The sequence below is a fragment of the Perognathus longimembris genome, chromosome 10 (genome assembly GCF_023159225.1).
Source record: "Perognathus longimembris pacificus isolate PPM17 chromosome 10, ASM2315922v1, whole genome shotgun sequence".
NCBI lineage: Eukaryota > Metazoa > Chordata > Mammalia > Rodentia > Heteromyidae > Perognathus > Perognathus longimembris.
In genome coordinates, this window is record NC_063170.1 from 25,066,985 (window position 1) to 25,092,813 (window position 25,829).

The 25,829-nt window shown below is 43.4% G+C and overlaps 1 long non-coding RNA gene across 1 annotated transcript; it reads right to left on the minus strand.

Annotated features, from left to right (window-relative positions):
• Positions 1 to 244: 244 nt before the first annotated feature.
• LOC125358050 lies at positions 245 to 25,514 on the minus strand. Its single transcript, XR_007212258.1, has 4 exons — positions 25,504 to 25,514; positions 24,384 to 24,387; positions 8,734 to 8,750; positions 245 to 408 (listed from the first exon to the last, which is right to left on the minus strand). It is a non-coding gene; the product is annotated as an uncharacterized LOC125358050 (long non-coding RNA).
• Between the last annotated feature and the right edge of the window lie 315 nt (positions 25,515 to 25,829).

The window sequence follows — 25,829 nt, forward strand, 5'->3', positions numbered from 1 at the left end:
CAATGTGCTATTTCCTCCACCTTAAGTCAGGGGGGTAGAGAACGTAAATACAAATTACATGGGAAATAGACTTTGGGGGCCTCACTGTTTCATATAACTAGATTCAGCTTCTGGGAAAATAGAAAAGATGACTCTAATTCTGTGTTTCCCAGGAGTTACTTTTGAAATTTTTCAGGACAAATTTTTCAAAAAATAACCACCTTTCATGATGAAATAGAAACGTGAGGTTTTCAGCTCCATAAAATGAAAAGGCATCTCCACACAGTGGTATAGGGTGAGACTTGGGTTTGAGGACCCCATTCCCCTCCTGGTGGTCCCTGAGTAGTGTTGTAATGTCCATCCTGGCTGGGGATGAGGCAAAGGAATGCTATGGTCCACTCTTGCTGTCCCCAACTGTGGGTACAAACCCTTATCTGCATTCCTTGTCACACAAAGATAAGGAGGAAACCTCAGAGAACCATGTGCCAAGGTTACCTCCTGCCTGAGCTGCTTCCCAGAACCACAGGCCAGCCTTGTTCCCCATCCTACAGAAGCACCAGCAGATTCTATAAGAGTTGTTTTCTAATAGAGTTCTTATCTACACAATTAAGAACTAAGACCTGTGTGTGCCTACCCAGGTTTGGCCCAACATTCCTTTGCTGGGATCGACTGCATGTGTCTGTCCAGAGCCCACAAAGTAGACCTTTGCAAGTAATTAAGTCACAAATGAGGTTAATACGGGTCTTTGAAGAGCTGTCCCTTTGTCCCTACCATTTTTGGAGGACACCATGTTCAGCTTTCCCAGAGGACAGAGAAAAAAGAAATCATCATCAAAGTAAACTCAAATCTTTCAAGAGTCACTGAATTCCCTAGTACCTGGATCTTGGCTTCCCAGCCCCTAGAAATGGGAGCAATAAATTTCTTTTGTTTATAAATTACTCAGGCTAAGATATGTTTGTTTATAACAACAGGAATAGACTAAGGAGGCGTCGATTTCCTGCTTCCTCTCCTGGGTGAGTGGCAGCGTGGCCAGCTTTCATGAGGCCTGAACACACTCAAAGGATCTATGTGCCATCTCAAAGCTCAGATGTTTCAGAAAGCTGGTGATTTTTTCAAAGACAGCTGTCATATATGAAAAGCTGCCTGTGCACCCAAATAAACACTGTCAAAAGTCTCTCACATCTGCCATCTATTCTCCTCAAGGACTATTTATCTCTGCAAGAAGTTACTTTTTTTTTTTTAAACTTCTCTTCAACTTTCCTTCACTAAATCGGATATGTGAACCTCATCTTCTGGACATTCCTTTGGATTACTTGGTGTTGAGTTCTCCCATGCATATATGTTCTACCTATGTTAATCAGATTTGTGTGGTTTTTCTCTCATTAATCTGTATATTGCTAGTTTAATGCATAGAACTACAGATACTGAGCATAAGAGGGAGGAGAAAAACTTGACCTCTTCTACACTCATACGAGCCCAGGTGATGCTGATGCTTCTTATTAAACAATAATTCTGTGAACAGCTGAGCTATGTGCATTGAAACCAATGGGGGGAAACTACAATATGCAATTCGATTTAAAAAAAAAGGAGTTGTGGTCTGACCCATACCTGGCCTTACCTACCCCATTACTCATTCTCCCACATTAAGACTTGGAAAGACTGCAACCAGAAACCAAAGAAAGAAGAGAAGATTGGACATTGAGCAGAAATGTCCAAATCTAAGACAAGACTCAAAGTATAAAGAGATAGTAGAGGAGGCAAGAACTGATGGACCAGTCACTGGAGAGTCTCAGAAAGGACATTTGGAGCCAGAATCTAGTGGTTCATTCCTATAATGCTAGCCACTCTGAAGGCTCTATCATAGAACCAAGGTTTGAAGCCAGTCAAAACAGACAAATCCAAGAATTCTCATTTCTATTTAGACAGCAAGAAGTTGGAAATGGAGCTGTAGCTCAAGTGGTAGAGAACCAGCCTTGAACAAAAAAGCAAAGTGAGGACAGATGCTCTGAGTTCAACTGCCAGCACAAAACAAAGACAGGAGAGAGAAAGAAAGAAAAAAGAAAAAGGAAGGAAGGAAAAGAAAAGAACAGTAAAGAAAAGAAAAAGAGGTTGCAGACATGGCTCAGCTGAAAGAGCATTAGCCAAAGAGCAAAAGTATCAGGTATGGAGTTCCAGAAAAGAAAAGAAAAGAAAGAGAAGGAAGTTGGAAGATTACTGCAAAGTGTTTGAAATGTGTAGAGTGGAGAAGAAAAGTCTTGTGTGTATTGGGTTGCCAAATTTAGCAAATTTAAATGCATGCTACTCTACTAAATTTGAATTTCAGATCAACAACAAAACTTTAGCATAAGTATATCCCATGCCGTAATTGGGTTATACTTATCCTGAAACGTACTGTTGGTTTGTTGGTTTGGTTTAATTTGAAGTTATTGGTTGTTGTTGTTGTTTAGCAGGAAATAGATCTTTTAAATGTAATGGGTGCTCTGTGTTTTATTTTGGCGACACTTCCTCTGTGGAGTGGAGTATGGACTATCGTGAATAATTTGCTGGGCTGAATGGAGCAGTCATTCCTCAGGTGCATGGGGAGCCTGCTGGCAAGCTGTACAATGCTACCTGCCTGGGTCCCACCACCAGAGATCCTGACAGAAGTATGTCGGCTCTGGCCATCACAGAACTTAAAGAAACCTCTCCATGATTCCAAAGGGTGGTCAATGTTGACAACCAGTCAGTGAGGCTGATTTTAGGTAGAGCCTGGTGGTAGTCATTGGAGATTGGCAAGCTTTGTCCCTTCCTGTGAACTTTTAATCAAAACTGATCAAGTTTGCTCAAGAGGTAATGGAAAGGTTCAACGAAAGGAGACCACCACATGGTTCCGGAGGGAAAGAGTTTACTGAGGGGAGAACAAACTGCCGGCCTGCACAAGACTGAGGTGTGCAGGGGAAGAAGAAGAGAAAAATCAAACGGGCCGGCCCTGCATGAGATGGAATGTGCAAAGACTGAGTCATCGTAGACTGAGCTTTATGTAGGGAGAAGGCAGGGAGATGGAATGGCCATGCGGATGCGGAAGTGACATCAGAGGAAAAGGAAGTGGCCTCAGAGCCTGGGAACATCTCACAGTCACTCTTCTGAAGGAGGAGTGGCCAGGGCAGTGCAGGAAGTGACCTCACAGGAAGAGAAGGTGGCCTCAGAGCCTGGGCACGTTTCATGGTCTGAAGGAGGCGTGGCCAGGGCAGTGCAGGAAGTGACCTCACAGGAAGGGGAGGTGGCCTCAGAGTCTGGGAATTTCTCACAGTCTGAAAGAGGCATGGCCAGGGAGGTGCAGGAAGTGACCTCAGAGGAAGGGGAGGTGGCCTTGAAGCATTGGTTACCTGGGATACAGACACTGGGCCCGGACTTCTAGATGGGAATGCATTCCCTCCCACATGGAAAGAGGACAAAAGAAGGGGCCATTTTCCCGGGTGGACCTGACACTCCTGAGCCTCCTGTCCTGTGAAGTGAGCAGATGATGGCTTGATGGGCTCCTAAGGGCCAGCAGTTTTCACAAGAACTTGCAATGGGAGAGGATGATGTTAGGAGAAGGGGTTGAACCGAGAACAGGAAGGTTCTTGAAACTTCAGGACTGGTTTATTACATTAAAAGCCAAAGGAGTCATAGAATGATACACAAAGCTAAGGGGAAGAGGAGCTTAAAACCCCAGAAAGAGATGCTTCTAATTCACTGCACTGTGCCTGGAGTTCCCGGGTTTGGATAATGGGCTGTAGTTACATAGGTTGCCCTATTCCAGGGAAACTAGGTAATGGGGACCTCTTGGTACTTCTCTGCCAAAGTGCATGTCTGTTTCAAAATAAAAGCTTCCAGTAAAGAAACTGAGGCCAGTGCAAGGAGTGATGGGAGGTTTCCCACTGGGGAGGGTGGGGCGAAATCCACATGCTTTCCTCATCCTTGGCCTGAGTGGGGACACTGTCTTGTCATAAATGAAGTGATAGCAGTAGCCCTTCTCCATGTGTTTACCAACAGAAAACAGCATGCATTGCCCACACTGAAAACCAAGTGACCCAGGCAGTAGAGTTCCTAGAAGGGAAAAGAAATCATCATTTTCCAGCTTCAATTAGCAATACACAGGACTAATAATAAAAATGGGAGCTGATGCTGAGAAGAGAGATGCCAATGGTGGCCTGCAGTGACTCTGTTAGTGGGTGTTGAGTGTGTGTGTATTTTTAGATAACGACTTATTCTGCATGTGGTAATTAGGGCCCCAAGGGGGTTGTGATTTTTTTTTCTCCTTTTTCCAGGGTTGGCAAGTGGAAGGAGGTGGCAGCTCAAATTCCCACACATCTGGGTCCCACAGATACTGCACTCCAATTTCCTGTGAGCTCCCCTGGTTTCTTTTGGAATTGCTTGCTAAGTAAATGATTGTTATAAAACGATGAGGATTCGGTCAATCAAATTAACCCCTTTTGTCCATTACCTCCCTCCCCCAGTCCAATAGTCCCCTTCATTTGCCTAAACTCGGTGGCTTTTGACAATGTGTTCCAGCTTGAGGGCCCCAGCCTCTCTCACCCTGGGCCACTGTAACCTGAGCGAGAACCAGAGGCCCCAATTGTTTTGCTAATCAAGATTATTGGTCCATTGAGATGTGGAGGCTCAGCCTGGCTGACAAAAATTGTCAGTTTCCCATGAAATAGTTGGGTCAGTTTAGCCAGGGTGCTGGCAACTATTAACATATAAATGAAGTTTCTCCTTCCATTGCCCCCTCCCCTCCTGCTCCCTCCCGTCCCCTTCAGCCTCCCGTCCCCTTCAGCCACCCATCCTAAGGGCTGAAGAGAAAATATAAACACACCCCCACTCCCCAGCTCTCAAGGCTTGTGTATGCTTAATCCAACCAGCTTTTCTTCCTTAGCCTGGAAATCTTGTAGGCACTGGAGTGGGGGTAGGGGGTAAGAGAAAGGGAGGGAACTGGGGGGAGCTCCTCTGTACAAAGCTACTTTTTTAAGGCCTGAAGCGGCCAGGCTGTAGTCCCTCAGTGTTGCCCGAGGAGACTGGTTGAGCTACAAGGTCACCAGTGGCCTTCTTCGTGCCAGGACCAACCTTTGAGGCAGGCCTCCAGGATACAGTGGCAAAGCCAAGCTTGGGGTTCAGAAAATGTTAGCTTAGCTCAGGGATCAACACCAGTATCTCTTGTCTGCCAAACAGAGGAAAGAGAGCTAGCTCTCCTCACCCCGGATTCTGGGATAAGGGTGGGTTTGGGATGTGCCCTGGGCAAGCTTGCCTATGCCCCACCTGAACATTACGACTGCCTTCCATACAATGTGGTTTGGGGCCCTGGCTAAACTAAGGGACAGAAGGAAACCTTCTTTCTGTTTCTCCTGGGGTGGACTTAGGGCTACAGAGAAGAAGGCTAAATATTTTATAGCATTTATGCATCACGTGCTGTAATATCTATGTCTGTTATCTCAACTGTGTTGGTAGAAAGAAATTGTCAATGGTAAAATAAAAGAATTGTGTATAAATGTATAGTTATATATGTATGTACAGAAAACCTCAAGCATTTTGATAAAAGTATATATCTGAAAATATTAAATAAATATTCTAAGATATGTGACATAAATGTGTAAATTATGAATCTGTAAGTCATCTTCAGTGCTAATAATCATGCTGACTTATTCTTCTGGAAGGAAAGTTCTTCCAGGAGCTTTGGAAAGTTCAAGGAGACCCTCTGCCCTTGAGTAGTTCTGATTATAAATTCAGTGGGTTTGGCACTGAGATCTTTACAGAAGGGTCTTCCAGTATGGACCCTCTTGTACTAACCAAGGTAACCAGGGGTAAACAGGTGTGTGTGTGTGTGTGTGTGTGTGTGTGTGTGTGTGTGTGTGTTCATCCTGGTGCTTGAATTCAGAGGCTAGGTATTGTCTGTTAGCATTTTGCTCAAGGCTAGCACTCCCATCTTAGCCACAGCTCCACTTCTAGCTTTTCTGGTGATTAATTGGAAGTAAGCGTCTCCCAGACTTTTCTGCCTGGGCTGGCTTTGAACTGTAGTCAGATCGCAACCTCCTGAGTAGCTAGGATAACCAGTGTGAGCTGCCAGCGCCTGGTAGCAGGCTGCACTTTGCGACTAGTCAGACACCTTTGCAGTAGCCACCCAGTCTCCTGTCTCCTGCTTCCTGATGGGAAAGAACCTTACTTTAGTTTGGATCTCTTGGGACTACAAAATGACATGGATATGGAGTTAGAAAGACCTGGACAAAGGCCTATCTCTGTAGTTTACACTTGTAATTCCAGATGCTTGTGAGAATTGAGATTTTAGGCTAGTGAGGGCAAAATGTGCATTCACAAGACCATATAAAATCTGGGCACAAATGTCTATACATACCTGTCATCACAGCTACATGGAAACGTTAAATAGAATGACCTTGGTCCAGAATTGCCTTAAGATCTTCTGTGAATAGTTAAAGCCAAAAGGATTGTAGGCAAGGCTCAAGTGGTAGAGCACCTGCCTAGCAAGCAACAGGTCTTGAATTCGAATCCCAAAAAAACAACAAGGAAAAGAAAAGCATGGGGGGGGCTGGGAATATAGCCTAGTGGTAAAGTGCTCACCTGGTATGCTTGAAGCCCTGGGTTCCATTCCTCAGCACACATATATAGAAAACAGCCAGAAGTGGCGCTGTTGCTCAAGTGATAGAGTGCTAGCCTTGAGCAAAAAGAAGCCAGGGACAGTGCTCAGGCCCTGAGTTCAAGCCCCAGGACTGGCAAAAAAGAAAAAAAGAAAAGCCAGGATCAAACGTAGTCATGAAGCCCAGGCAACTAGCTGTTAACCAAATCCTAATACTGGCTTTTGGAATCAGAAAGCTTTTTAAATTTGTTTGATATGACTTTGAAATTACTATTCTGAGAAAACAGAAAAGTAGTATTTGGGGAGTTTCATCATTAAGTCTACTGAAATTAGACTTTCAGAAAATTCAGTTTGATGTTTAAGGATCTGGAGTCAGACTGTCCAGCTTCCTAGCTATGTGACTTTGGACATTTATTTGACCCCTCTGTTCATTAGTTGGTTCCTCTGGAAAAATAAGAATGTAAGATAATATTTATAAAGTGCTTAGCTAGTGTCTGGCACATGTTAGGTGTGATATGCTTGTCAAATAGCTCTGTATCCTCAAAACATTGAGTAACACTCTTTTTATTCATTGGTTTAGTATACGATCACTACTTATAAATAGCAAGGCTGTTTTTATTTCGTAGCAATGATTTAAGATTTATTTTAAGATTTACTTTAGTATAATATAGAATACTTAGCCAGGTGCTAGTGGCTCACATCTGTAATCCTAGCTACTCAGAAGGCTGAGATCTGAGGATTCCAGTCTAAGCCAGACTGGGTAGGAAGGTCTGTGAGACTCTTATCCCCAATAAATTACCAAAAGAAAAAAAAAAAAGCTGTAAGTAGAGCTGTGGATTCAAGTGGTAGAGCATTAGCCTTGAGTGAAAGAAGCTGAGGGATAGCACGCAGGCCCTAAATTCAAGCCCTAAGACTGGCAGAAATAAAAATAAGTAAAAAAAAATTTCTTAATTTTCCTTTTTTGGTACTGGGAATTGAACTCAGGACATTGCACTTGCTAGGCAAGCACTTTCCCAGCCCTAAATTTTTAAAAATAACAATAAGGAATTATTTTTTAAAGGAAGATAAAATACAGTATGAAGGGACAGGAATGTTGTAAAGACAAGATGAGGGAAATGCCTAAAGTCTGAGCACACTGTTCTATAAGGAGTTGGGGATTTGAATAATCTGGTTCCTAAGAAAACCAAAAAATTGCAATGGGAATCTTAGCCTTGTCCCCATATCTGTTAATGTTAATGGAGAATTGGAATGGAGCTTTGTTATAAACAGCATTGTGTCTATCCCCAAATTCATTATGAAGCTCTAACATCCATCATGGTTGGTTATATTTAGAGACAGGGCTTCTAAGGGCAGTCACTAGGGCTAAGTGAATGCATGAATTGTAATCCAACAGAGGACTGGTTTCCTATAAGGAGAAGGAGATGGGCCAGGGAGAGATGTACATAGTAGAAAGGACAACCTGGGGGGGGGGGGCATCTGCAAGCTAAGGAGGGGTCTCAGGAGAAACCAGCCCTATAGACATCTGATTATGCAATCGCAGCCTCAGATTCCTCCTAAAGCATCTCGAGACCACATAGTCTCATAGGATGGTGGGAAAAGATCTTCAGAAAACACTTTCTGTAGTTAAGGATACTTTGAACTTAAAAGTAAAGTAGAGACAGCTAATCAAAAAATTGCCAGTTTTTATGATGGACTAATGCTATATCCATACACACACACACACATACACACACACACACACACACACACACACACACACACAGATTCATAATCTGAAGCCCTAATCCCAATGCAATGGTACAAGGAGGTGGAGCTGTAGGGAGGTGACTGTGTCATGAGGGTAGTGCCCCACCCCCTAGGATTAGTGCCCTGGTAGGAAGCGGGCATAGAGCTCACTTGGATCTTCCCACCATGTGACAATATAGGAAGCACTCCTCACCAGAACCAACCCTAAGGCCATCCTGATCTCAGATGTCCAGCTTCCAGAACTGTGAGAAAATATATTTCAGTTGTTTAAACAATCTAGTCTATGGCATTTCATTATAGCATCACAAATAGAGATGTCCCTTGAACAAAAATAACAAGCATGCTTTACATCTACTGAATGCTGAGTTCTAACGTCTCATCATCAATGTCACACAGGCCACGTGAACAAAAACATTTGCTCCATATAACAAGACTGGAGAAAATTCTAGATATGAGAAATCTCTGGCTTGCCTCCAGCCCTACCCCCACCCCAGGAAGGGAGTGCAGAAGTGAGGTTCTGAACTCTGATCTTTCTGCCCCTAAAACTAATGGCTCTCAGGCCCAGTGACATTCTGCTGGCAACATTTCCTAACAGAGAACAACATTAGGAGAGGTGCTGGAAGGGGCTAAGAGCAGCCTGATCTGGCAGGGAGGACAAGGGCCGAACCCCATGGGCTCTCCGTCAGCCACCTCAATTCCTATAGGGCCACACTCCAGCAGCCTGAATCCTTTCCTAAAATGGTCGCATTTTACAAATGAGCATGAGCCCTCCCCTGGACACAGCCAATTTTGGGGTTGGCAGAGATTAAACCATTAGCATTTCAAAGTTTTCATTTTCATTTGCTCCCTTGCCAGGGCGAGAACCACTTGGGGGACAAAAATCAGCCCCTCCTTTTTTCTGTTTCAACACAAGAAGGCTTGTTGAACAAGCCCAACTGGCAGCTGCCTACCCAACACCAGCTCTGAAGGCTGGCCCCCACCTGGCCCGGCCCACCTCAGTGACCACTTCATGAGCGCTATCTTCTCAGCACCATGAGTCACTTCCCAGCATGCCCAGCAGTCTAGCCCAACACTTTCTTCCAGGAATGAATGGAGCACATTACTCTTAATTTCTGCATTGGCAGATTACATTTTTTTTAAAGTTTCTTTTATGGTGGTTAGCAACAGAATCAGGCCACTCAAGCATTGAAAAAAAGGTAACCCTGGGTTACTGTGGAGTTGGGTAAAGTGATCACCAACCACATGTGATCTTTATTTCTTCTGTCATAGAAGGGGCACATTGAGATGACATTAAAAATGATGAAGACAGAGCACAAAAAAAGACCAACCATCACATTGTGTGTGTGTGTGTGTGTGTGTGTGTGTGTGTGTGTGTGTGTGTTTATTTTTTTCTTGTGCCAATGCCAGGGTTTAAACTGAGGGCCTCAATCTCTCTCCCAGCTGAATTTCTTGAGCCACTTGAGCCACACCTCCAAGTATGATTTTGCTGGTTAATTAGAGATAGAGTCTCTTGGAATTTTCTGTCAGACCTGGCTTTAAGCCTGGATCCTCTGGATCTCACCCTCCTGAGTATCTAGGATTATAGGCAGGAGTCAACAGCACCTGGCTCATTCTTATCTTGATATCAATTATATATTAAAATGATAATTGTACTTGCTAACATAAATAAGGCATGTCATTTAAAATAACTCCACCTGTCTGTTCTTGTTTTGCTTTAGAGAATGTAATGACTCTAAAGGCCTTTCTAGTTTCTGCACATCTTTATCCCTCCTCCATCCCCTGCTTTACCTCAATCCCTGGCACTGGTCACCAGTTCCAGAAATACTGGGAAAAATAGTACTGCAGTTCCATTACTAATGTATTCCTTTGTTCAAGTCACTATCTTTGTTTCTGGATGGAGGGTCCCGGAAGGCAGGGGCTCTGTCAGTCACACTGGCTCACTGCAATGTTCCAGTGCCCAGTGCCAGCCACAAGAGCAGAGCTCAATGGATTCTCTTAGTTGTCATGAAGAAGAGAAGGGAGTTCAAGTTCAGGTAGAAATTTTTGCTCTGAAGCCTCCTTGGCCCAGGGACTGCCCACTCCCTTGCTTGTACCTGAGGTCACCCTACACTGAAGCCCTTTACAGACCTGGCAACATTTCCGAGTGCTTATATGCTCACCTATCCATCTTCTGCCTGCTGCTAGCCATCAGGCTCCCAGGCTGGCCACATATAATATGCTCCATAAATGTTGAATAAATGCGCCAGCCATTGACACTGGTATTTCTGCCACACTGATGTCTCATATGAGCTCACTTCCTCAAACGAGGGACCATTGTGGCCTTAGCTAAATAATATTTATTTATTTTCTGATCCTCTTCATGGTGCTTCTCTTCAATTCAGAAAATATCTGAATTGAACCAGTAGGACGAGAGTTTGCACCACTGTGTGAGTAACAGAATGACCCGAATGAGAGCTGATGAAGTGTCTTTCTGCATGAGGCACCGGCTCTGCCATTTTATTTGATCTGCAGAACTACTTTGTGAGCAGGAGGAGCAGATGTTAAAATTGCTGTTTACAAACTGTTCCACAGCAGAGACATTACCCCATTATACATGTCCAGAAGGAGAAACTGGCAGAGCTAGAAACCAAGCCCAGATTCCTCCTCCAAGAGTCCTTTCAGAACTGTTCCTAGATTCTGCTGTCTAGATCCCAACAGATTGAACTGACAGGTACAAATAATCAGGATTTTTTCCTACAAACCACAGCTCTACCTAACTACATCTATGGCTCCTTGTGTGTCATAGGACAGAAAACAAACCACTTAGCCAAGCTTAGAAGGCTTTCTATCCTCTCACCTTTCCCTTTTATTTTTCTTTTGTGACAGTACTGGGGCTTGAATCCAGAGCTTCTTATTCTTCCTTATTTTTTTTCGCTCTAAGCTGATGATCTATCACTTAAGCAACACCTCCACTTCCCACCTTTTATTGGCTAGTTGGAGAGAAGAGTCTGTTGGATTTGTCTGCCCTGGTTGGCTTCAAACCCAAATCATCAGATCTTCATCTCCTGGGTAGAAAAATCCAAGAGACTCTTAGCTCCAATTAACCAGCAAGAAGGTGGAAATGGAGGTATGATTCAAGTGGTAAAGTGTCAGCCTTGAGGGATAAAGGCAAGGAAGAGTGAGGCCCTAAGTCCAAGCATCAGTACCAGCACAATAATAAGGAAAATGCTCCCTTCTCATTTTCACTTCCTTGGCCTGCTTCTCTTTCATTTCCCGACATAGCTGATCAGCCATTCAGTTACATCAACCAAGGTATCTGGCGCCATCTTCAAATCCTTCTGTAGTCTCTGCCTTCTTAAATATCTCCCCTCCTTTCTTCATGCTACTCTAAATGTAGTAGCTTGCCTCCCATGACACATCACTCTCCTGAGTCATCTCTTTGTACCACCGCTTGTTCATCCAGGCTTGAAACTCCTGCTAGTGTTACCTTTCACCTCTAGCCATACTGAAATATAAATGACATCCAGCAAACTATAAGCATTCAAAGTAAAAAATTCGGTAAATTTGACATGTGGATACCTCCATGACATCTTTATCAAGATAACCACCACTAAAATTCTTTTTGACTTTTATGATACTGCCTCCCACACCTCCCATGAATCCCAGGCAGACTCATCCTGTATTTTTTCAGTATAAATAAGTTTGTATTTCCTAGAACTGTATATAAATGAGTCATACCTCAGATATTCTTTATTGTCTGGCTTTGATATTTTTGTTATTGTGGCCTTTTATGACATGGTATGAACATGCAACAATTGGCTTAGTCATTCATCTGCAGATGAACATTTGAGTTATTTTAACCTAGTAAAAATGGAACAATTATGAAAAATTCATAAACTGGAAGTTCTATGAACCTATGGATTCAATTCTCACAGATGAACATCTTGCTGACTCATGGGGTAGAAAGCTCCCAACCTCAACTCTTTTTTATACAGATTCTCTTTGCATGGATGCCATTTCCACAGGCTTCATCTGCTGGGGCCTCCACATATCCCCCTAACAGTGTTGGGTCTCTCCATGACAGGTAGCAGATTTCTGAATTTAAATTTGCTTCATCAATAAGGCGGTACCTCCTGGCTTTGTGACTAGATAGTTAACAGTGAATCTAAACTAATGGGGAATTTGGTCCACCAGCTCAAACTTAGCTCTAAGGACACAGTTGCTTTCTGTTTGGCTACTCTACTTCCTTTGGTGGCTGCTTAATCGTAGGGTAAATCCTTCAAAGAGGAGAATATCAGGCCACTTAATGTGGTGAGGAAGACTCCCTTCTAAATGATTGCAATGTGGAGAATGCAATCAATGAAGAGAACAGTACAGTAAAGACAAGTGGGATTTAGATAGAGCCAAGGAGTAGGTCAGTGGATCAAAGAAAATTCGAGAATGGGGCTGGGGATATGGCCTAGTGGCAAGAGTGCTTGCCTCCCATACATGAAGCCCTGGGTTCAATTCCCAGCACCACATATACAGAAAACAGCCAGAAGTGGCGCTGTGGCTCAAGTAGCAGAGTGCTAGTCTTGAACAAAAAAAGAAGCCAGGGACAGTGCTCAGGCTCTGAGTCTAAGCCCCACGACTGGCAAAAAAAAAAAAAAAAAAAAAAAAAAAAGCAAGAAAGAAAAAAGAAAATTCGAGAATAGACAGGTGTGGGAGGTGGGGATAATTCTTGCTATACAGACCTAGGAAAATTCTTGCTAATGACAGCCAAGAATTTATACATCAAAGATGATAGGTGTGAGAAATAGGTCAGCTATTGAGGTCATGGTGTAGCAAAAGTTGGGAGATGAGTTAGTGAGATTCTTACTAAAACTAGTCTGAGTATACCAAAAACAAGATGGAGGCAAAGGTCAGGCTCATTGAAAAGAGAACTCAAAACTAGGCCCCAGTGGCTCACACCTGTAAGCCTTAGCAACTGAGAGGGAGAGACCTAAGGATCCATGTTTAAAGCCAGTCTGGGTAGGAAAGTCCACAATTAACTATACAAAACTCAGATGTGAATATGTGATTCAAATGGTAGCACTCTAGCCTTGAGGGAAAATGCCAAGCCAGAGCACAAGGCTCTGAGTTTTGAACCCCAGTATCAGCACCTACAGAATGAAAAAAATAAAGAGAGAGAGAGAAGGGAAGGTAAAGAAAGGGAAAGGAGGAAAATGAACGAAGGGAGGGATGAAGGGAGAGAAGGAAGGAGGGAAGGAGGAATAAGGGAGGGAGGAAGGAGAGAAAATAGAAAGAGAGAAAGAAAGATAAAAGGAAGGAAGGATGCCTGGCTAAAGGCTGGTCAAAGTCTGTGCAAGTAGTTCTTCTTGTGGTTTAAAGTAGCTGCTGCAGCTATTTGATCTTTGTTCAAATTCAGCAGAAAACCAAAGGTGACTTTGCTCTTAATTCCCAGAAGCACAAAAAATGCATTTGGATTTGAACCAACTTAAAGCTTGTGCCATCCCCGGATCAAGATGTTGGTCTGTGAATGTCACATGCTCTTCTCCTGGAATCAGGAAAGATAATATCATTGTGTGAATCTCACAGATCCTACCAAAAGGGAGGCCCGGTCTCACTCCTGAAGGGAGACTCACTAGCACCCACATATATGAATCTGTTAAAGATATCAGTCGAGGGGCTGGGAATATGGCCTAGTGGCAAGAGTGCTTGCCTCATATACATGTAGGCCCTGGGTTTGATTCCTCAGCACCACATATATAGAAAATGGCCAGAAGTGGCGCTGTGGCTCAAGTGGCAGAGTGCTAGCCTTGAGCAAAAAAGAAGCCAGGGACAGTGCTCAGGCCCTGAGTTCACGGCCTAGGACAGGCCAAAAAAAAAAAAAATATATCAGTCGAGCTAAGAACAGTATCCTGGGCTGGGGATATAGCCTAGTGGCAAGAGTGCCTGCCTCGGATACACAAGGCCCTAGGTTCGATTCCCCAGCACCACATATACAGAAAACGGCCAGAAGTGGCGCTGTGGCTCAAGTGTCAGAGTGCTAGCCTTGAGCAAAAAGAAGCCAGGGACAGTGCTCAGGCCCTGAGTCCAAGGCCCAGGACTGGCCAAAAAAAAAAAAAAAAAAAGAACAGTATCCTTCCAGATGTCATGAGATTTGTGGTGTCTTCAACATTTTTCTGCTAAATGGTGCAAGCTCACTTCTCCACTGATGAAGGCACATTCAGTCACAGAAATGAAGGGCTGCCCTCTAACATCACACCTGTGTCCTCAAGGAGGAGCAGAGAAATGACACCCCTTGATTCTGGCATTGGACTTCCTGGCACTCACATCTACTGCTGTCTCCCTATCTGAGAAGAAGGGAGATAATTCACTCCCCCCACTTATAGCCTCCATTGCTGGTTCCTCCCTCCTCTTTCCAGTACAGCCCAATTTGACTCCTGCACTGGGTGGACCCCAAACATTCTGGTCCAGCTGTCTTTAGTTTTGACGAAACTGAAGAATCCAGGAAGCCATTTCCTCGGGGAGCCTGGGCCATGTTAGTCACAAAAGCAGATGTGAGGGCTGCAAGAGGTGCTGTGCTAATGCCAGGCACCAGATCCCGATCTCAAATCAGCCATGTGCTCTGTGGTAAGTGTGTTCTCGTGTGAGTGTTCGCAGTGTACAGAATTATTAAGCTGGAGTTCAGGACATGGGGATGAGGCGGGGCGGGGGGCGATGTGGGGCCTAAGAGTAGCAATGTTCTTTTTTTCTTCCAGATAGGCGTATCGTTTATCTCACCACCAGTGGCTATGCCACTGATCCAGTGAGAGTTGGCTGCTTCTGTGATGGGTACCTGGCAGTTTCTACGTTTCTTTCCTTGCAGTCACTGGAAAGATGGGGGAATCCTAAAGTCCTAGTAGAAGAGTCAGCTCTGGTCACCACATGAGCCCCTAAAGCAGAGCCTCCTGCAAATCCAACCACTAGTTGGATTTTGTTTTATTAGGTTAAGCACCTAACCTGTTGGTTTTTTTTGTTGAAGTAAATAGTACTCCCTTAGCCCATTCAAGCACTGACAGGAAGGGAAATTGGACATATTTGCTGATGTGGCAACTCATACACCAACCCCCACCACGATGCCCTTCAAATAGCTCTCAGGCTAACAGGAACAAAGCTTTGCTGCCAGGATTCCAGCCTGTGTCGCCACACGTTGCCATGCATTACAAAATAGGAGCAATTCAACCTGAAACCTGTGTGGTTGATGTCATGTGCCTAATACAGCCTTCTGCCCATGTGACTTCCAGCATAAGAATTCAGGACTTGGAACTGATTTCCCAATTCCTGGGTGACATATTCCTATCAGGATGATTTTAAGCTATTAACTGAAAAGCCAGTAGTGTAATAAGCAATCATAAAGATGACAATATCGGCCCACAGTTAAGACAAAGTCAGTTTCTCCCCTGTCCACAGTCTCAGCAAATGTGCTGTTTCTGGAAGTGAGGATTAGGGAGGTGGAAGTAGAATTTCCTTAGAAGTTTTAAAAGACAGGGCTGGGGCTCAAGTGGAAGACTGCCTGACTAGCAAGTGCAGAGTCCTCAGTTCAAAGCCCTAGTACTGAAATAAAAAAGAAGAATTTAAAGAAAAAAAGGGGGGGGGTCATCATCATTATCAAGCACAGATGGCTTATGCCTTTAATCCTACTTATTATGGAGCCTGAGGTCTTGAGGATCATGGTACAAAGTCAGCTCTGGCAGAAAAGTCAGACTTCATATCCAAAATAACCAGCAAAAAGCCTGACTGGAGACGTGGCTCAAGTGTTAGAACATCAACCCAGAGCAAAAAAGTGGGGTGCAATGCCCCAAATATAAGTCTCAAGCTGGCAATTTAATTTGTTAAGATTGAATTTTAAAATGAATAGACGAAAGTGCTAGGAAGGATGGAGAATGGAGGATGAGGAGTTTCTTTGACCCCAGAGTTCTGAATGGTAAGATTCTTGAAAAATACACAATAATTTTGAAATAGGTAGTGTCAGATGTTTCAAAGAAAACTATCTGGCTAGGAGTATGCATAGAACACTTGGCCTGATAGGTATGAGATCCTGAGTTTGATTCCCAGCATTGCAAAAAATGGAAGAAAGAGAGAAAGGGAGAAAGAGAAAGAAAGAAAGAAAGAAAGAAAGAAAGAAAGAAAGAAAGAAAGAAAGAAAGAGAAAGAAAGAAAGAAAGAAAGAAAGAGAGAGAGAGGGAAGGAAGGAAGGAAGGAAGGAAGGAAGGAAGAGGGGGATGGAGGGAGGGAAGAAAAAACGAGAGGAGGAAAGAAAGAAATCCAAGTTTTTATTATTTAAGATTATAAGAATATATTTAAAATAAATACATGGACAACCCATATAAATAACACACATTGACTGGCCACACCTTTGGGTGGACTTTAATCCCCCTCTTCCTGAGTAGTGAGGTCTTTTCATGTGTTTAAGGCTTCTTGACCATCCACAGGACTATCCTCAGGAAGGAGGGTAACACCACCCCAAAGCCTGCCCTTTGCCTGCCAGGTGAGCTCAGAGCAAAAGACGAGACGCCACAACCAGTTCTGTTTTGAATCAAGTTTGAGAGTCTTGATGTGTGTCTAAAACGATCGTCAAAGAGTTAAACAAGAAGCTATAAAAAATGATAGAAACAATATGAGATCTAACATCTCAACAGTTGCCAAAACTAGCAAATAATCAAAATCTGACCACAAAACCTCTCCAGATACTCACTGGAACCCATACCAGCTCAAGAACAAAGCTACCCTGTATATTTTTTAAATCCCCCTCGTCTCCACTCATCTCCTGACCAAATGTTGGCAACAAACAGGCGCCCGGAGTTTTGAGTTGTAAAAGGGTACAGAGATTAACCCAGAGCAGTAATTCTCAAATCAAGGGGAAGGGAAGACCCTATCTCATCTAGCCCTACGGGGGAGATGAGGTAGATCTAAACCCTATGAAAAAATATTCAGCGGTGTAATTGTATTGAGCCAGAGGACATCTCTACTTTCCTAGGACAATTCTCACAAAATCACACCAGATTCACATCACGAAATGCCCACACCCCTTCTGCTAGCCATGAGCATTCCAGACCCAGGAGAGGAAAAGAAATGACATGTGAGATGTTTATGGTGTCTAGAGGAAATATTGTTGAAAGGCAAATAAAGGTTGATAAAGAGCTATCACCTCTTTTTATTTAATAACTCATTCTTGCACCTTTTCATTCCATTCATCCCATTGTGATTGAATACTGACTACCAGCAAAGCAGAATGGGAGGTTTGGGGAAAAGCAGTTCAATAAAGCACAATGCCAGCTTTCTATATTTCAGAATAGCAGATACACTGGTGACTAGAAACTGGACAATGCAAGTTTGGTTTTATCTGGTGATTAGTTTCCAAGCCATCTTACAAGAAGCAACTCTCTAACCCCAGGTGTCATTTTTTAAGGCCTCTGGCAAAAGAAATATCCATTCAAGGTCATAAGCACGCTCCTAGTGACCAGGTAACCTGGGAAAGATGTCAAAAGGCTGTGGAAATGGCTTCCAAGTTGGGACATACAATTGTTGGGGTTCAGCCTTGGCCTTGAGGGGGAAGGGCATTGGAGAGTGGGCCCGAGACGCCGCCCTTCCCCCAGCCCTGGGGAATGCGGAAGCAGGCAATTCTCTGGGTCTGGAACCAGAAGAACTGGCTTTGCAACCAGCCCCCAACTTTCTCACCAGCCCATGTGCCCCCCATTCTCGCGGGCTTTTCACCCCTGGGGTGTCGCTATCCAAGTGACGTTAGCTCATGAGGGGGTCCTATGACAAGCTCGCAGCCTATCGCCAGCCCTAGGTTGGTCACCCCTTCTCTCATCACCTCCTACCATATCAGCCTTAGCCCATCCCTCATTAAATCAGATTTGCTCCCGAAGTGTCTCCGAGGTCCGCGTACGCCTGGCTTTCTTCACGGGTAAGGAGGGGAGTAAAGTGATCTCGTATGGCCGTGTGCACCTGAGGTCTTTCCTGAGCCCCCCACTCCACCCTGGCCTTACCTGCGGGTCGGGTGACCAGGGGAGAGGGTGAGAAAGGAAGCTGTTAGCAGATAGCAGAGCCTGATTCCCCGCGCCAGGGGAGAAAACCCGAGCCCGGCACTTGGCGCCCAGCGTGGGTTGGCAGAACCCACGCGAGGAAGTCCAGCTTCTGATAGACCCTCAGGGAATTGGAGTGGAAACTCCGGGTCGCGCGGTCCTCCCACCCAGGTCAACACAGAGGATGGTTCAAGTTCAAAGTAGGTGAAGTAATTCGCCCCTTAAAATCCTAAAGTTCACCCTCCAAAACGTGGGGATGAATATTTCGGAGCCCTGTGCTATATGAATTTGGGAGGAATTGCCCCATAGGGTCCCGTGGTTCGCTGAGGCCAACCCACTCTCGTGGGAAACTTGGGACCGACTAGAGCGGGAGTTACAAGAGGCAGAATGGGGAGAAGAACTCCCACTCGCGGCCCTACATACAATGAGATGGCAAACTCTTGCATGATAGTTGAATGTAATGACAAACTTTTATTATTATTATTGTTATTATTTTTTGCCAGTCCTGGGGCTTGAACTTGGGGCCTGAGCACTGCCCCTGGCTTGTTTTTCCTCAAGTCTAGCACTCTATCATTTGAGCCACAGAGCCATTTCCAGCTTTTTGAGCCCAGGGCTTCATGCATGCTAGGCAAGCACTCTACCACTAAGCCACATTCCCAGCCCCCCAAAACAAACTTTTAAAGAAAACAGACAGCAGAAATCTGCTGTCTCTGCATCTGTCTCTCTCCCCACTCTCTTATCTCTGTTTTTCTCTCTTCCTCTCTTTCCTTCTCTTCCCCTTTCATCCCCCCTCTCTCTCCCTTTCCCCCTCTCCCCTCTCCTTCTTCCTTTCCCCTTCCCTCTGCTTCCCTGTTTCCTCTTTCAAATCCCCCCCCTCCCCTAGTCTAGAGGAAGCATGTTGTCACATTATGAATCACTCTGTGAAGATACTCAAGTCCCAGGCTCAACCAAAAGCTACTGAAAACCATGCCTGCCAACATAAGCCTCCTTTCCACCCAAATTTGAGACTGAGTCAGAGACAATGAACTGTGTCCAGATTATTATACACACACACACACACACACACACACACCCCTCTCCACTGTGAGATTTTGAATGTCGGTTGTCTGAAGGCACTTGTGTGGGGATACTTTATTATATAACAATAGATAATGCTCCCAGAAAACACTGAAGAGAAAGTTACTGGATGAATGCATGTGAGCATGGATTTCTCTCAGGGGGACTGCCTTAGGATAAATTAGACAATTTGTAATTCCAGCAAAATTCTGTAAATGTTTGTCATCAGAAGGGAAGGGTGCTTGTCAGAGGCTAGACAGTGGGGAAATGAGGCGCTGATAGTCCTAAGACCAGTAATTTCTAACAGCCAAATGTATACAGGACACTGCTCTTACTAATAGTTTACTGGATATTTCAAACTTGGAGAGTAAATCTTAAGTAGTCTCATCATGTTATCTACCATATATATTATATATGTATATGTATATATATATACATATATATACATCATTTGTAATTTTCCCTCAATAAAGGTGAAAGGAAAAGGGAAAGTGGGGGTCACTGTGCCCCTCTCCCCACCAGAGCAGACCTGTTTCTCATATTCTCCTCACAAAAGAAAGTCTGAGAAAAGTCCTTCTGAACTTTCCCATTACATTTCTTGTAAACATTTAATTCTTTGCATTAAAAGATTTCAGGTCTAGGTTATCTCAGTTACAAAGCATAAACATGCTCAAGGTCCTATATTGCAACCCCTAGCATCACTCTACAATTCGGGATTCACCTTCCACTATATTTAAAGCCTGTCTCCCCCCAAACATCCTTCCCAAGAGGTCATTACTATGGTTTGAATGTAATCTCCAAATTCAGATGTTAAAGGAACTTGGTGTCTGAGGAATTAATTCATTGGAGTTATCAGGGTCATGAGGGTGCAGCCCCTGGGAAGGCATTAGTGGCTTCCAAGAAAGGGAAACCCCAGCCAGCTTGTCTGTCCATGCGATGCCCTGTGTCACCTTGTGACCCAGCAAAAGGCCCTCTCCATAGGCTGAGCAGATGCTAAGGCCCAGCCTCCAGAACTAGGTTGCCAGTAAACCTCTGTTCTTCATACATCACCATGACTCTGGGTATTTTGTTATAGTAGAAAAAAAAACAGATGAAGGCCACTATCATCCCTGTCATTTAGCAAATGTTTTCCCCTCTGACTCATTCACCCCTGTGAAGATGTCAGGGGCTCCCCAAAATCCAGGGGTTGGGGGGGGCAGGGGCAGGGGTGGGGAGAGTGGAGTGGACAACTCCATCCACAGGAGCTCTGGTAGTCTGGAGAGGAAGCCAAGTAGTGAGAATGCTCATGGAGAGGAGTTGGTAGGGATCAGGCCTTGGATTGCTAACTTCAAATCTGGCAAGATAAAGGAACTAGACAAATTAACAATACAAGGGAGTCTATTCTCTCTATAGTCTCCTGCCTCAGTGAAATGACAGAATTCTGGACTTATATGTCTAATGTAGGACTGAGTCTCAGGCAGAAACCTCAAGAGGCAGCCCCCATTGGCTCAGAGCAGGTGTCTGCTGAATAATTGAATGAATTTATTCTGTATACACTGGTCCATTTTTAAGGAATCAGAATACAAGGGGAAAAAATCAACAGTAAAATGAGATCGAATCACATAAAAACTTCTATGGTTCAGAAATAACAAGAATAGAGATACTTAAGTAAATCATATAAAAGTTTCCAGGTAATAAAATATTTGTTCAATCAACATATATTGTAATTATAATCAGTGATACTTCCATAAAAACACAATTAAACATATTTTTAACACCAAACATTTTGTCAAAAAGAGTGAAAGAGCCAGGTATGGTAGTTTACAGTTATAATCCCAGACTTGAGAGGCTTTGACAGGAGAATACAAAGTTCTAGGCAAGCCCAGGCTAAACAATAAGACTGTGTCTCAAACACATAAAATAAGTAGGTAAGTAGGATAAAATAAGAAGAATTAGCAGTCTTGCTGAGTATATTCAAGATTGGGGATGTAGTTCCCAGTAGTACCAAAATTAAAAATAAAAGAAGCAAAAAGTATGGAATAATTCCTTCCTTCCTTCCTTCCTTCCTTCCTTCCTTCCTTCCTTCCTTCCTTTCTTTCTTTCTTTCTTTCTTTCTTTCTTTCTTTCTTTCTTTCTTTCTTTCTTTCTTTCTTTCTTTCTTTCTTTCTTTTTCCTGTCTGTTGTATGGCTTGAACTCTGGGCCTGGGCACTGTCACTGAGCTCTTCAGCTCAAGGCCAGTGCTCTACCACTTTGGCCACAATGTCATTTCCAGTTTTCTGGTGGTTAATTGGAAGTAAGAGTCTAATAGACTTTCCTGCCTGGACTGGCTTTGAACTGCAATCCTCAGATTGCCTCCTGAGTAGCTAGGATTATTTATAGGTGTGAGCCTCCAGCACTGGGCTTCTTTCTTTTGTCTTTTGGATATGCTGGTACTGGTGGTTGAACTCAGAGCCTTCTGTTCTTGCTTAGCTTTTATGCTCAAGGATGGCTCTCTACCAGTTGGGCCACACCTCCACTTCCGGCTTTTGGGTAGATAATTGGAGGTATGAGTCTCAAGGACTTTTCTGTCCTGGCTGACTTCAAACTGGAGTCCTCAAGTCTCAGCCTCAGGTGGGAATAATAATTTCTGTTAAGTCCTAGTTAATACCATTAACCATTTACTTTTCCTTCTGGCATGGATCACTATTCAAAATTTTATTCCTGTTGTTGTTGCTCTTTATTTAATTGTTTATTCTTTAACACTCTTCCTTCCATCACACAATGCCCTAGAAGGAGAATGGGAAGTTCTAGCCTCACTTTCTCCAATATGGAGTACAGTGTTTATATAACAACTAGATATGTGTATAGTACACAAATTGAGTATCTAAATGTTATCTCTTTGCTTGCCATTTGATTAAGGCAGTTTTTCATAGATTACAAAGAATTTAAAAGGTCAGATCCTCAAAGTAAAAACAATTTTCAAATATCTCCCATCCCACCTCACCCAAGTCCCCTCTTATTTTGAGGGGAAAGGCCTAAGAGGGGAGTGATCTCACCATGTTATTCAGGTTGGCCTCAAACTCCTGAGCTCAATGATCTTCCTCCCTTAGCTTCCTGTACAGTGGGCACTACAGGCATGTGCTACATAGGGCCTAGCTTTGTGGAACTTCCCTTCTTCCTAGGGTGGAGGGTGACTGAAAAGTCCCACTGTAAGCTCAGCCTGAGGCTAGACCACTCGGTTAATGAGAAGAGAGAGTGTGAGGGAGGGAAGGAGGGAGGGCAGGCATGCAGCCTGACCCTTTAGGCCCACCAGCAAGGCCAGAGCCCAAGCTTTCCACCGAGGCCTCCTGGCTCCAGACCTTAAACATTAATACATAAGATCTGACGGCTCTGATCTGAAGTGGCATTTCCCTCTAACATCCCTCTCAAATTTAAGTGGAGCCACAGGCTTCAAGAGAAAAATAGAAGAGAATATTGCAAAGCCCTTGTTAAGAGCTCAGAGAAAAGAATAAAAAAATAATAATTTTTTGGCATTCATCTTAAATTACCTAAGACTTCAGATTTAAGCTCAATTTGCTCCAAGAATTGTATCCAAATCTGGGAAAACTCCATTTCTTTTATTCGGGTTCAATTTTTCTCCTTCTGGTTCTTATTTTTAGCAGTACTTCGATTATTTTAAGATGATAATAATCATCAGACTTTTTTGAATTTATTGAGAGCAAGGCCAATGATTCTCTTTTTTCAAAGTTTTCAAGAACCCAAACTTCCACAGTTCCATTCTGCTCCCAAGACATTAACTCTAATTAAGCTAATCAAACCCATGCACTGCAGTAAGAATAAAAAGTGCTAAAGAACAAGAGAACTCTATGAGAAACAGATATTATACAATGAAAATAAAATGAATTCTCCAGACTTCTTTAACTACTGTTCCATTAAACCCATTTATTTTTGAATGAGCTTTGATCTTTTTTTTTCTTAATTTCATAGACTAAGATGTTGTCATTAGAGGAATGAATTACTTCCTTCAGGTTGACCTCATTCATATTCTTTCCATACCAAGAGCCAATCCCATTATAAACTGCACTTGAGTAATCCAATTATAATTTTTATTTCAAAATATAACACAATCCCCTGGACATGAGAACTAAATGTACTCCAAAGTCCACAAAAAATAAAAATAAAGCAATGTATGAACTGAATTTCAGGCATTGGACAAATTGAACTGTGCCCAGCACCTGAGGCTCATGCCTATAATACTACCTACTCAGAAGGCTGAGATCTGAGGATTCTCATTTAAATGCAGGCTGAGCAGAAAAATCTGATGGACTCATCTCCAATTAACCACCAAAAAGCCAGAAGTGTAGATGTGGTTCAGGTGGTAGAGCACCAGCCTTAACTGAAAAAGTTAAGGGACATCTCTCAGGCCCTGAGTTCAAGTCCCAGCATGAGGAAAAAAAGAAAAATAGCAATACCCCCCCCCCCACACACACACACTTTCCCCTCTCTCCAGTTACCTCATTGGAAGGGGTCGGATTGTCCTCTTAAACACAGCACAGAAGTCCTGGCCTTGGACCATTCCCACAAATTCTTTCAGTAATAAATTCATCTTTATTCTCATCTTTTAAAGACACCCTTCCCTGCCTCTTGAATTAACTTAGCATTTTTATGGAAGTTTCGTAGCTCTTCTATTGTCCTTCCTGTTCCTCTCCCTAACTCTGGTCATATCTTTTCAGCCTCTCCCAAGATGGTTTCCAACCCTCCACTCTGTCCATTGGCAAGAAGTAACTATAAGGAAAGACTGGCAATCAGCATAGCCCTAGCTTCCTTCATTGGTGTGTCAGTTTGCTTTCCATTACTGAAACAAATATTTCAGGTAATTAGATATTTAAAAATATATATGATGGGTTATTCTGGTTCATAAGTTTTGCAGATTCCAGCTCATATTCTTCTGGGCCTGTGGAGAGACAGAACATCATGGTGGGTGTGTGGGGTGCAGCAAAACTACTTGTCTAATGACCAAAGGGCGAAAGAGAGAGCAGGACGAAACCAGGATCCTGCATCATCACATTCCCACAATGACCTGAATAGGCCACACCTCTTAAAGACTCTACCACCAATATTGCCAAGTTGGGCATTACGCCTTTAACATTCGGGTTTGGGGGCTACATTCTACATAGGAACTAAAGAAATTTGGGTCTCTCTGAATCTTTTCTAAGAGTCCTTATAAGGGTGAGGAATGTCTGACCTGGGCACCATACAACCTAAGAAATCATTTGGTACCTGACAGAACAGGTACATATGTTTCCCTTATGCTTCTTAGCTATGCACAGCCATCCACGACCTGTATTGATAATTGTCTATCATCTGTGAATGTTGTTATCAATATCCAAATGGCCCTTGACAGAAAACAGTAAAGGTTTTCCTATCCAGTAGCTGTTTTATTTGCTTGGTCTACCATCTAATATTTCTGTAGAGGTCCAAAAAACAAAACAAAACAAAAGATTCTGTTCAATAATTCTATTAAGGGCTTTATAAAGACTGACAAAAAAAAAAAAAAGCTCTGCAATGCATTGTTGTTGAGGAGTTCCAGGAGGAGGTATAGGCAAGGAATCTGTGTGTAGCGCCCCTTTGAGGTGTTCAGTGTGCAGCTATGCTCAGTAGCCCTGGGTTTAAGTACATGTAAGGCCTAAAGCATTAATAAGGACGAAAGAGAGAACTAAGACAGAAGAAAGCCAAGGCGAGGAATGAAAGGGGCTAGAGATAAGTGATGATGCCAGTTAACAGGTACTTTTATGTTATTTTTATTTTTAATCACAACTATTGTTATTTCTAAGCAGCATAATAGCAATTTGAAAGAAAAAATAAGCAGAGTAGATTCTACTAAACACTGTGTAGAAAAGACACACACAATTGAACTCAGCAATGGCATACTTGGACACTCCTGTCCTATTTCACAAGATGCAGAAGGTTGGGTTTCTTGATGAAGGGGAGAGACTGAGTTCAAGCAAGGAAGCCCATTAATATTGTGGTTGTCCACCTCTCACCTCCTCGGCCTTCCTTCTGGGTTTTAGGTTCAAGAGATTGCTGAGGGACAGTAAATAGCATCCTGCAGGAAGCAGACTCACGTAGAAATGAGGGCCACACAGATAGAACTGAAGACCACAAAGGTTGGAAGTGATTAAAATATCCCAGAGAGCATGCAGAGGCCTAAAAACAAGGACACATTGTTAGAACTACACAGTAGCTACCAATAAACCCAAGGACAATTTGAGTTGCCAATAGGGGAAATGAAGGTCAAATAGGCCTAGCAGTCAAGTTTGGTGACTCAGACCTGTAATCCCATTTCCTCAGGAGGCTGAGATAGGAGGATCACAAGATCGAAGCCAGTCTAGTCAACTTAGGAAGATCCTGTTGCAAAATAAAAAATGAGTAGTAGAGCACCTACCTAAAC